Here is a 12,042-nt window from a genome sequence, read left to right as displayed (position 1 = left end):
GCCTTCTATAAGAAACAGCTTTGCATACTTTGTCTACTTTACTGCCGTTTTATCATCAGGTTATATTAGTTTTGGAATTTAGACGTCAATTGTTGCTATCAATGATGACTTTTATATAGTCTCTCAATAATAATTTGTGATGTCTGCTTTCCTTTTCTTAACATTATTTATGATAGTAATTTAATTTTATCCCTTACCAATTTCTGTGCTAACTGCCATCTGTTTTATAAAATACTTTCCTGTTATTGAGTCATTGATCTTGACTCATTTCAGTGTTAGCTAGAGAATGTCTTCAGCTCTTTTTCCCCGGTGTAAGCTTGTGAGTGGTTTGTTTTTTCTGAAACTTTGCATTACTTTAGAAATCCTTTCTTTTGGCTTAATACATCAACGAAAACTTGTAAGTTATAAAATTTATAGATCACAAGCTTTTCTCTCATCACAGTTTCATGACTGTTTCCTTAATGTAGTCTAGTATTTGATGTGATAGGAAAGTCTAATGATAGTCTAATTTTGCCTCTTATTACATATCTTTCTGCTTCTTTTTTAAAAAAATATTTGAATGTAGAATTTTTCTCTATTATTTTAGTTAATACTTCTCCACATGAAGTGTCTAGTTTTATTTTTTAATGTCCTGCCTCAAATACTCAGATACCCTTTTATCTAACATCTTTAGACACATTTTATGTGCTAAATTTTCTCTTCAAATATAAAATTGCTTCTTCCTCTGCCCAGTTGTCCTGGTCCTCTCTGTGGGGCTGCATCTCAGGTGTGGGATTTTTTTTTTCCCTCCACACTTCTCAACATCTGTTCCATGATTTCATCCTCACAATCCCCCTATACTCACTTCCCCCAACACATAACTCACCCTCAAGGGTTCAATTTTCTGGTGTCCACGTTTACCACTAAACTTCTCCATGTAGATTTTTATTATTTTTATTTATTTTAAAATATGTCATAATTTTAATTGGAGTATAGCTGATTGACATCATTGTGATAATTTCAGGTGGACTACAGGGCAACTCAGCATACATATATAAGTATCCATTCTCTTCCAAACTCCCCTCCCATCCAAGCTGCCACATAACTTTGAACGATGTTCCCTGTGCTATAGAGTAGGTCCTTGTTAGTTATCCGTTTTAAATATACTGCTGTGTACACGTCAATCCCAAACTCCCTAACTATCCCTTCCCTCCACCATTACCCCCTGGCCACCGTAAGTTCATTCTCTAAGTCTGTGAGTCTGTTTCTGTTTTCTAAATAAATTCCTCTTTACCATTTCTTTTTAGGTCTGCATATAAAGGATATCATAGGATATTTCTCCTTCTCTGTCTTACTTACTTCACTCAGTATGACACTCTCTAGGGCCCACCCATGTTGCTGCAAATGGCATTATTTCATTTTTTTAGTGGCTGAGATTTTTATTTCGATATTTTAATTCTTTGAAGTTTTACCAATATTACTTGATCCCCTGATTATATCCGCTTCTTGCCTTTGCATCTCACTCAATTATTTTATACTAGCATGCTTCCCTTTTATATCATTCTGTTATCCCTCTATAGCCCTATGGTTTCTGTTCTTTTCACCAAGGAGACCATGGATTCTTGCCTTTGACTGATGATGTTGTAATAGGTTTTCATTGCTTGGCCTTTATGCAATTCTGTCTCTGGTTTAGGGAATGCTGCAGAACCACTCTTTGGAAACTGGTTCCTCACATCCCATATTTTCTCCTGCATCAACATGGTCCAAATAGAAGCTTTAAGCTTATGCCTCCTTTCTCTGTGACCTTCAGCCTTCTCTCTGGCTGCATCCCTCCATACTATATGGATTTTTGGAAGTCCATGCTCCTGATGATTTATAATCCTGCCTATCATCTTTAACAGGGGAAACAGCATCCTAGTTTTTATTTGATGCTTCTCAGGAGCAGCTCAAGCACTAAGCTGGCCTGCTTTTTCTTCCTCATCCAGAATTCTGTTGAATTCTCCTTCTTATACTACAGCCCTCTTTATTAACAAGTGAGTTAAAAACCAGTGAATGAATGAGCAATAAAGTTTATCTTTACTTTCTTCCATGCTCTCAGGGCTACTCCAGCTTATAAAGGTTCATCATAAGCCAATCTGTTATAGAATTTCTTAACTTGAAGTCATCTGCCTGCAGTTTCATGAAACTCCTGCTCATATTCTGAGCTTAGATTGTCAGTCAAAAAGAGGTTTGAGTATTTTTATGAGTGTTTCTGTTTGGGTACATTTAAATGTTCAGGCTTTCTGTAGATTTTTTAGTCAGAAACTGGAAATGCTGCAGTGAGGGCTACTAGCTCAAATCCGTTTTTCAGGAGAATTCAGTTCATTGGAGATGGTGGTGGTGAAGGTCATGGGAGAGTGGGAGAGTTTTGTTTGATGGCATTTTAATATAAGGGGCTTGAGTGATTTCTAAAGTTCTGAGGAGCAGAAAAGCCATTTTAGACCATACATGATTATCTGAGTGAAGTACATGGAAAAAAAAAAAAAAAAACAAGACAGTTCCCAAGAGTTAACTGGAGATATGTGAGGTTTTATCCATCTATGTGATCACAATTACATTGTAAGCTAAAACTCACTGAAACAGGATTGGGTCTGAAAGGTTTAAACTTGTGAAGATCATCTATTTAGTTGTGTGTGTATATAGACTAACTAAAGTAGATTCAAGCTTATCTATATTCAGAGTACTGCAGAGCAATTTGTGGTTTGCATATCTTCTTAAATAAGGACAAATAGTCCTCTGTTTATGTGGTTTGGTCAACGGAATCTTTGTAATTAGATGTGTAAGCTATGCCCGTATCAGCAATTTGAGAAAGCTCTGATGATTTTATTTGAGAATTTGACTTTTAAAAATGCAAGAGCTCTCTTTCAATTTTTCATATTCTCCTTCCTGTTACATTATTTTACTGATGACCATTTGCTTTCTTGTTGCTTGTAAATGCTTACTTTATTTAAAAACTATGCCTAATGTGTTTTGGTAGTTCCAAAATGTTCACTTATTAAAGCTGGTGACATTGTCATATTGCGTTCATTGCAATGGCTGCTAAGAAAATCATCAGCTTAAGCAATACCAACTGCATTTCAATAGACAAATTAATCTTTTCTTGAAAGCTTCATCTAATCTCCCTTGTTCAACAGGAAGTTTTCTGCCTTGTAGGCATTTGTGATCTTTTGGCAGTAAAGAAGAAATATGATCTCTATAAGTAGAACTTTAAATGATTTTTTTAGAGTAAGAAAGCATAAATGTTCTAAAAATACGAGTGACTTTACTTGAATGCAGGTTTCAAAGGGAATGGATTTATAAAGTATTTATTTCTGCTAGGAATACCATTTGGCATAAAAAGCACTTTCTTTATAGCAGGCAGAGAATAGGATAGTGAGGAAGCCATGGCAAAACATTAATTTATTGAAAATGATGTTTGTATTTTTTTTCAGACTTCTGCCCTTGAACAAAACCTGTGTATCTAGATTTCCCTATCTATGAAATGTGTTAATTCTTTCTACCTTGTTTGGAAGATCATTATGAACATTAATGATGGTTTTCTATGGATAAATTCTGTATAACTTCTTTTAATAGGAGAGTATGGATAATTTACTCTTAAATGAAGATAGTGCCAACTGAAGCAGCTCAGCCAGTTATGCTGTTAGCTGATGTCTCACTAGACAGGGAAGTTCAAGGGAAAGGTTTTTGGGTGTGCCTTCCAGTTTGCAACAATTTCCAGAAGAAGATCTCAAAACAAGCCTCTCTGTTCCTAATTACTGTATGCGATGCTGTTGGTCTGCTCTTATTGTTTCCCAGTAATCCACAGCCAAAGAAGCATAAGCCAAAGAAGTTATGTCTCACTGTGTATGGGGCACACCCAGATGTACCACACAACCTCAAGTGGCAGATGCGTGAATATCCTGCAGCAATCTTCTCCCCAATTCATAATTTCTAGCAAGCAAGCATTGGTACCATCCCAACAGAACAACTATATTTTAGAATTTGATATACCTGGTCTTGATATTTCATGTGAAGTAAAGCTTAAGGGAGCTAATCAATGTGGACTGTGATATGAGATGCCTCATAATTATGTTAAAAGATGGAAAATGTTATCTGTCTGTAAGCCTACAATTTGAACTCAAGTGTAGACAGTGAATATACAGGTGAACATGAAAGCCAGGCTTCCTGTACCAGGGAGCTTTCTCCATCCAATTTAGAAGACAGACTATAAATGAATAATTTAAAGTGTTTGTATAAGATTGAATCCAGGTTTTATTGGTCACGTGTGTGCACTCAGATGTGTCCTACTATTTGCGAACTCATGGACTGTAGCCTGGCAGGCTCTTCTGTTCATGGAATTTTCCAGGCTAGAAATATTGGAGTGGGTTGCCATTTCCTTCTCCATTTATTGGTGTACTCTGAAGCTAATAGAGTTTTACACTGTATTAAAAAAGAATACAAAATTCAGTATGAAAAGGAATACTTATTTTGAAAGAAAAAACACATCAGATTGGAAATTTAAAAAAGTATTACAAATATAATAAAATCCAGAAAATAGCATAGTACATTTATTAAATAACTATGTATTGCTAACTATCTTCTCATTTTTCATTTCTTAGTTTATGTCCTCTAGTTTATTTTCTATATGATAATGATTTTGGGAAAATTATTTTTAAAAATCTAGCATATAATTCAGATTTCCTTTAGGGTGGTTATCAAAATAATGCTTTCACTGACTGCTTTAAGAGGCATGAAATTTGCAAATCCACACTCAGAACATCAAAGTGTTACTATTACTATTACACGTCTGTGCTCCACAAATAAATTTTTTAATAAATTGTGTTTTGCAAGATTTTTATCATCTGAAATCCACCTCTCATAATGAGAGGTACCAGTTAAGAAGTCCAAGATGGCATGAACACCATGCATTATATATCAAAGGGAGGTAGCCACATCTTTTGGACTGACTCTGGGAATTTGAGAAAGAAAGAAAGAAAACTCAAGAGGAAATTGGGGGAAAGACAAACAAACCCAAGAAGAGAAGAACAAAAAGAGGAACAATGGGAAAGGAAAAGGAAATACCATTTTTAGGCTATACTAAGCATTTAATATAGACATCCCTCAAAATTATGAAGAGATAAATTTGATTTTCCTGATTTTACAACTTAGAAGATTGAAGCTCAGAAATTTCAACTGTTTTACTCAATCTCAGTTACTGAAATCTGCAGCTGGAATTCAAGCCCATGTTTGCCTGATTCAAATTATTTATTCAATAAACATTTGTTACAAGCATGCTATATATGCCATTCTCTGGGGACTGGGCCTATAAGGATAAGTAAAGCATGTTTCTGCTCTCAAGTCAGTTACTGTTTCCCATGGACAGTACCTAGATAATGAGAAACATTTTACCAGGTAGAGAAAGGACAGTAATTATAAGCAATGAAACACACATAAGCAAAGACAAAATAGTCTCTGGCAGGGAGGACTATCAGAGATGATTTCCTCCAACATTAAGGATGCTATTGGGGCTGGTAGTAGTAGTTTGAGCTGCCGATAATCTTAGGAGCAATAGAGTGCACAATTTATCATCTTATGGCTTTTAGCACTCTTGACTGTCTTTTCACTATTTTCGTCTTTGGAGGAGTGTGCCTATCTTTTATGAACGGAAGTATAAACCACAAGACTCCATTCCAGTGCTTCAGGAGTTCCATGAAAAGTGAAATTGTTAGTCGCTCAGCCATGTTCAACTTTTTGTGACCCCATGGACTATAGCTCACCATGGAATTCTGTTCAAGGACTTCTCCAGGCAAGAATACTGGAGTGGGCAGCCATTCCCTTCTCCAGGGGATCTTCCCTACCCAAGGATTGAACCTGGGCCTCCTGCATGGTGGGCAGATTCTTTACCATCTGAGCCACCAGGGAAGGACTTCCATAGTGTATTTACCAAGTCAGATTGGATGGTGAATATTGACGCAGGCATTTGTTAATTCAAATTGTTATAACTTCTCAACTTGTAGATATTGGTATAGTTCCACAAAAGACATGAAGCACTTAGTACCATGCCATGATCCAATTGCATGCTTTCAACTAATTTAATTATGGTGATGAAGATGCAAGTGAATGTTTCAATAATGCACATTTAACAATATTTGTTCCATTATTATAGTCCTTGATGATCTGAAATGTGAGCACAGCAGTAGATGCCATTTTGATTTGCACTCTCGGACAAGTAAAATAGTTGCATGTCAACCAGGATGAGAAATATAGAATGCGTTAAACCAATCTTGTCATTTAATATCTGATGAATTACGAGTGATCACCCTTCCTGAAATATGTCAGTTTCTTCTGGTAGCACGCAAGGCTTTGTATTCATAGCTGGCACAAATTGCTGTCTCAATGTATGCTCAATTTAACAACTGTCTGTTAAAGTTATCAACACATTCCAACATCCATTGTACAAAAGAGCCCCTTCATGCATTAAGGCAGAGTGATTATCAAAACGGTGCAGGAAAGGGAAATACCCTTTGGTGCACCTTATAAAACTGCACATGCAATAGTTTGGAAAGTAGGCATTTTTATAGCATGGGAATATATAGTATAAATTTGATGTGGCAGTAAAAATTTTTTAAAAAGAGCGAGAGCAAAGAAATAAAAGTCTTTCCATATTGCACACATGCTAACCCCTACTTTCTGAAACCATAAAAAGCTTAAAATACCCAGCAGGTGTTTTAAAACTTAAATTAATTGCCAACACATTATTATTAATTTCAGAAATGCTGAAAAAGGAAAATAAAAAATATGTGTTGACATAGTGGTACATGGGCTATTTGAAAACAAATATAAAACCTAAATAGGTTCATGCATGCATGCTAAGTCGCTTCAGTCGTGTCTGACTCTGTGCGACCCTATGGACAGCAGCCCACCAGGCTCCTCTGTCCACAGGATTCTCTAGGCAAGAGTACTGGAGTGCATTGCCATTTCCTTCTCCATAAATAGGTTCAATTGGATATATTTCATTCACAAAATAGCAATTAATAGTATACTTGCTGCTGCTGCTGCTGCTAAGTCGCTTCAGTCGTGTCCGACTCTGTGCGACCCCAGAGACAGAAACCCACCAGGCTCCCCCGTCCTTGGGATTCTCCAGGCAAGAACACTGGAGTGGGTTGTCATTTCCTTCTCCAATGAATGAAAGTGAAAAGTGAAAGGGAAGTCGCTCAGTCGTGTCCGACTCTTAGCGACCCCATGGACTACAGCCTACCAGGCTCCTCCACCCCATGGGATTTTCCAGGCAAGAGTACTGGAGTGGGGTGCCATTGCCTTCTCCGAATAGTATACTTAAGTGACTGAAATACGGACTATTAAGTCTTAGATTATTTAGGAAGGTTTGAGGGGGTGATGATTGGGACCACTGAGGGAGAACCAGATTCCAAAGAAAAATAGCAGAAGTAGTAGGTGAGAATAAGAATATAAATAAAATATTCTGTGTGTCATGCTTTATAGAGACTCTATGGCATATAGTAAGTTTAGAAAATACATTGTTGTTTTAAATTTATTCAGCCCTTTTAAATTTAATTATACACAATTCAACACATATCAAGCACTTGCATGCACCTGGTGCTGTGCTAAGTGTTGTGGGAAATAAATGTGATTATTTCTAACCCTTCTTTTAAACATGAGGGATTCTGACTGAATTTCCCCATTATCTCCTAACCATAGGGGAAGCTAGATGAAATGGGGTGAAAAGCTTGGACTTGGAGTCATACAAACTTAGTCTTGAATCCTGGATCTGCTACTTGTTCATTGTATATTGTTTGAAAATTATTTATCTTTTCAGTGCTTTAGTTATCCTTTTCATAAAAATAAGAGAAATTAATTCATAAGATTGTGAGTATTAAATAGTATTTAGCTTTAGCCAAGTGTCCAGCACTTAGGAAAGTCTCAATAAATGAAATGATTTGCTTACTTGTTTGTCTGCCTTCCTAAATTGTGAGCCTCTGGAGAATTGTGAGCCCATATTGAAGAATATATTCTTATTTATCTTAGAATCTCACATATCTGATCCAGTGTTTGATGTCCACTGTGTATTTTACAGCTATCCATTTGCAGAACAGATAATTATGCATATATACACTTAGCAAAACTTCTATTCCTATTTGTCATGTATGATTTCTTATTATAGACATACTGAAATATTAACATGCCTGCTAATGCAGAAGAAAACACAAGAGATGTGGGTTTGATCTCTGGGTCAGGAAGATCCCCTGGAGGAGGAAATGGCAACCACTCCAGTATTCTTGCTTGAAAAATCTCATGCACAGAGGAGTCTGGTGGGCTATAGTCCATGGGGTCACAGAGACATGACTTAGTGACTAAACAATAAAATTGAAAATATTATATATACACAGGTATATATATATATATATATCTATATATATCTATATATCTATCTCACATATGTATGGCAAGCTTTTCCAGCACATAGTCTGGGCTATAGGAGACAAAAAGAAACCCTGTGTACTCACTGCTTTGTTGTTTATGAATACTTAAAGCTAAAGCTAAGTCGCTTCAGTCGTGGCTGACTTCGTGCGACCCTGTAGACGGCAGCCCACCAGGCCCCCCCGTCCCTGGGATTCTCCAGGCAAGAACACTGGAGTGGGTTTCCATTTCCTTCTCCAATGCATGAAAGTGAAAAGTGAAAGTGAAGTCACACAGTCGTGTCCGACTCTTCGCAACCCCGTGGACTGCAGCCTACCAGGCTCCTCCGTCCATGGGATTTTCCAGGCAAGAGTACTGGAGTGCGGTGCCATCGCTTACTGAGGTCCCTGGCTATTCTATTTCTTTTCTCCACCTTTCAGAGTGTTACTACATTTGCAACATATGTAATGTTCAGGGTTTTCTGTCAGTTCAGTCGCAAAGTCATGTCCAACTCTTTGTGACCCCATGTACTGCAGCACACCAGGCTTCCCTGTACATCACCAACTCACGGAGCTTGCTCAAACTCATATCCATCAAGTCGGTGATGCCATCCAACCATCTCATCCTCTGTCATCACCTTCTCCTCCTGTCTTCAATCTTCCCTAGCATCAGAGTCTTTTCAAATGAATCAGTTCTTCACATCAAGTGGCCAAAGTATTGGAGTTTCAGCTTCAGCATTAGTCTTTCCTATGAATATCCAGGACTGATTTTTTTAGGATGGCTGGTTGGATCTCCTTGCAGTCCAAGAAACTCTCAAGAGTCTTCTCCAATATCACAGTTCAAAAGCATCAATTCTTCAGTGCTCAGCTTTCTTTATAGTCCTATTCTCACATCCATACATGAATGCTGGAAAAACCAGAGCTTTGACTACACAGACCTTTGTTGGCAGAGTAATGATTCTGCTTTTTAATATGCTGTCTAGGTTGGTCACAGTTTTTCTTCAAAGGAGCAAGCATCTTTTAATTTCATGGCTGCAGTCACCATCTTCAGTGATTTTGGAGCCCAAGAAAATAAAGTCTCTCCCAGTTTCCATTGTTTCTCCATCTATTTTCCATGAAGTGATGGGACCAGATGACATGATCTTAGTTTTCTGAATGACGAGTTTTAAGCCACTTTTTCATTCTCCTCTTTCACTTTCATCAAGAAGCTCTTTAGTTCTTCTTCACTTTCTGCCATAAGTGTGGTGTCATCTGCATATCTGAGGTTATTGGTATTTCTCCCGGCAGTCTTGATTCCAGCTTGTGCTTCATCCAGCCCACCATTTCTCATGATGTACTCTGCATATAAGTTAAATAAGCAGGATGACAATATACAGCCTTGATGTACTCCTTTCCTGATTTGGAACCAGTCTGTCTCATGTCCAGTTCTAACTATTGCTTCTTGACCTACATACAGATTTCTCAGGAGGCAGGTTAGGTGGTCTGGTATTCCCATCTCTTTAAGAAATTTTCCAGTTTCTTGTGATCCACACAGTCAAAGACTTTGGCATAGCCAATAAAGCAGAAGTAGATGTTTACCTGGAACTCACTTGCTTGTTCATTGATTCAATGGATGTTGGCAATTTGGTCTCTAGTTCCTCTGCCTTTTCTAAATCCAGCTTGAACATCTGGAAATTCATGGTTCATGTACTGTTGAAGCCTGGCTTGGAGAATTTTGATCATTACTTTGCTGGTGTGTGAGATGAATGCAGTTGTGTGGTAGTTTGAGCATTCTTTGGCATTGCCTTTCTTTGGGGTTGGAATGAAAACTGACCTTTTCCAGGCCTGTGGCCACTGCTGAGTTTTCCAAATTTGAATGCAGCATTTTCACAGCATCATCTTTTAGGATTTGAAATAGCTCAACTGGAATTCTATTACCTCCACTAGCTTTATTCGTAGTGATACTTCCTAAGGCCCTCTTAACTTTTTCATTCCAGGATGTCTGGCTCTAGGTTATCTGGGTCATGAAGAATTTTTTTTGTATAGTTCTTCTGTGTATTCTTGCCACCTCTTCTTAATATCTTTTGCTTCTGTTTAGGTCCATACCATTTCTGTCCTTTATTGTGCCCATCTTTGCATGAAATGTTCCCTTGATATCTCTAATTTTCTTGAAGAGATCTCTAGTCTTTTTCATTCCATTGGTTTCCTCTCTTTCTTTGCATTGATCACCGAGTAAGGCTTTCTTATTTCTCCTTGCTATTCTTTCAAACTCTGCATTCAAATGGGTATATCTTGCTTTTTCTCCTTTGCCTTTAGCTTCTCTTCCTTTCTTAGCTATTTGTAAGGCCTCCTCAGACAACCATTTTGCCTTTTTGCATTTCTTTTTCTTGGGGATGGTCTTGATCACTGCCTCCTGTACGATGTCATGAACCTCTGTTCACAGTTCTTCAGGCATTCTGTCTATCAGATCTAATCCCTTAAATTTATTTGTCACTTTCACTATAAAATCACAAGAGATTTGATTTAGGTCATTCTTGAATGGTCTAGCGGTTTTCCCTACTTTCTTCTATTTAAGTCTGAATTTGGCAATAAGGAATTCATCATCTGAGCCACAATCAGATCCCAGTTTTGTTTTTGCTGATTGTATAGAGTTTCTCCATCTTTGGTTGCAAAGAATATAGTCAATCTATTTTGGTATTGACCATCTGGTGATGTCCATTTGTAGTCTTCTCTTGTGTTGTTGGAAGAAGGTGTTTCCTATGACCAGTGCGTTCTCTTGACAAAACTCTCTTAGTCTTTGACCTGCTTCATTGTGTACTCCAAGGCCAAATGTACCTGTTACTCCAGGTATCTCTTGACTTCCCACTTTTGCATCCAGTCCCCTTTTAATGAAGAGGACATCTTTTTGGTATGTTAGTTCTAGAAGGTCTTGTAGGGCTTCATAGAACCATTCACCTTCAGCATCTTTGGCATTACTGGTAGGAGCATAGACTTGGATTATTGTGATATTGAATGGTTTGGCTTGGAAACGGCCAGAGATTATTCTGTCATTTTTGACATTGCATCCAAATACTGCATTTCAGACTCTTTTGTTGACATGAGGGCTATTTCATTTCTTCTAAGAGATTCTTGCCCATAGTAGTAGATACAATGGTCATCTGAGTTAAACTCACCCATTACAGTCCATTTTGGTTCACTGATTCCTAAAATATCAATGTTCACTCTTGCCATCTCCTGTTTGATCACCTCCAATTTGCCTTGATTCATGGACCTAACATTCCAGGTTCCTATGCAATACTGCTCTTTATAGCATCAGACCTTGCTTCTATCACCAGTCACATCTGCAACTGGGCATTGTATTTGCTTTGGGTCCATCTCTTCATTCTTTCTGGAGTTATTTCTTCACTCCTCTCCAGTAGCATATTGGACACCTTTCACCTTGTGGAGTTCATCTTTCAGTGTCATATCTTTTTCCCTTTTCATACTATTCATGGGGTTCTCAAGGGAAGAATACTGAAGTGGTTTGCCATTCCTTTCTCCAATAGATTACCTTCTATTCAGGGTTTTAGCTGTACTTAATAGGAGGAAAAGGGGAAAATGAATCTATTTCATCTTGATGGAGGCACAATCCTGTTGTATAATCAAATTTTAA

The sequence above is a fragment of the Bison bison genome, unplaced genomic scaffold (assembly GCF_000754665.1).
Source record: "Bison bison bison isolate TAMUID 2011002044 unplaced genomic scaffold, Bison_UMD1.0 scf7180017864464, whole genome shotgun sequence".
Lineage (NCBI taxonomy): Eukaryota > Metazoa > Chordata > Mammalia > Artiodactyla > Bovidae > Bison > Bison bison.
This window is presented reverse-complemented; position numbering follows the sequence as displayed.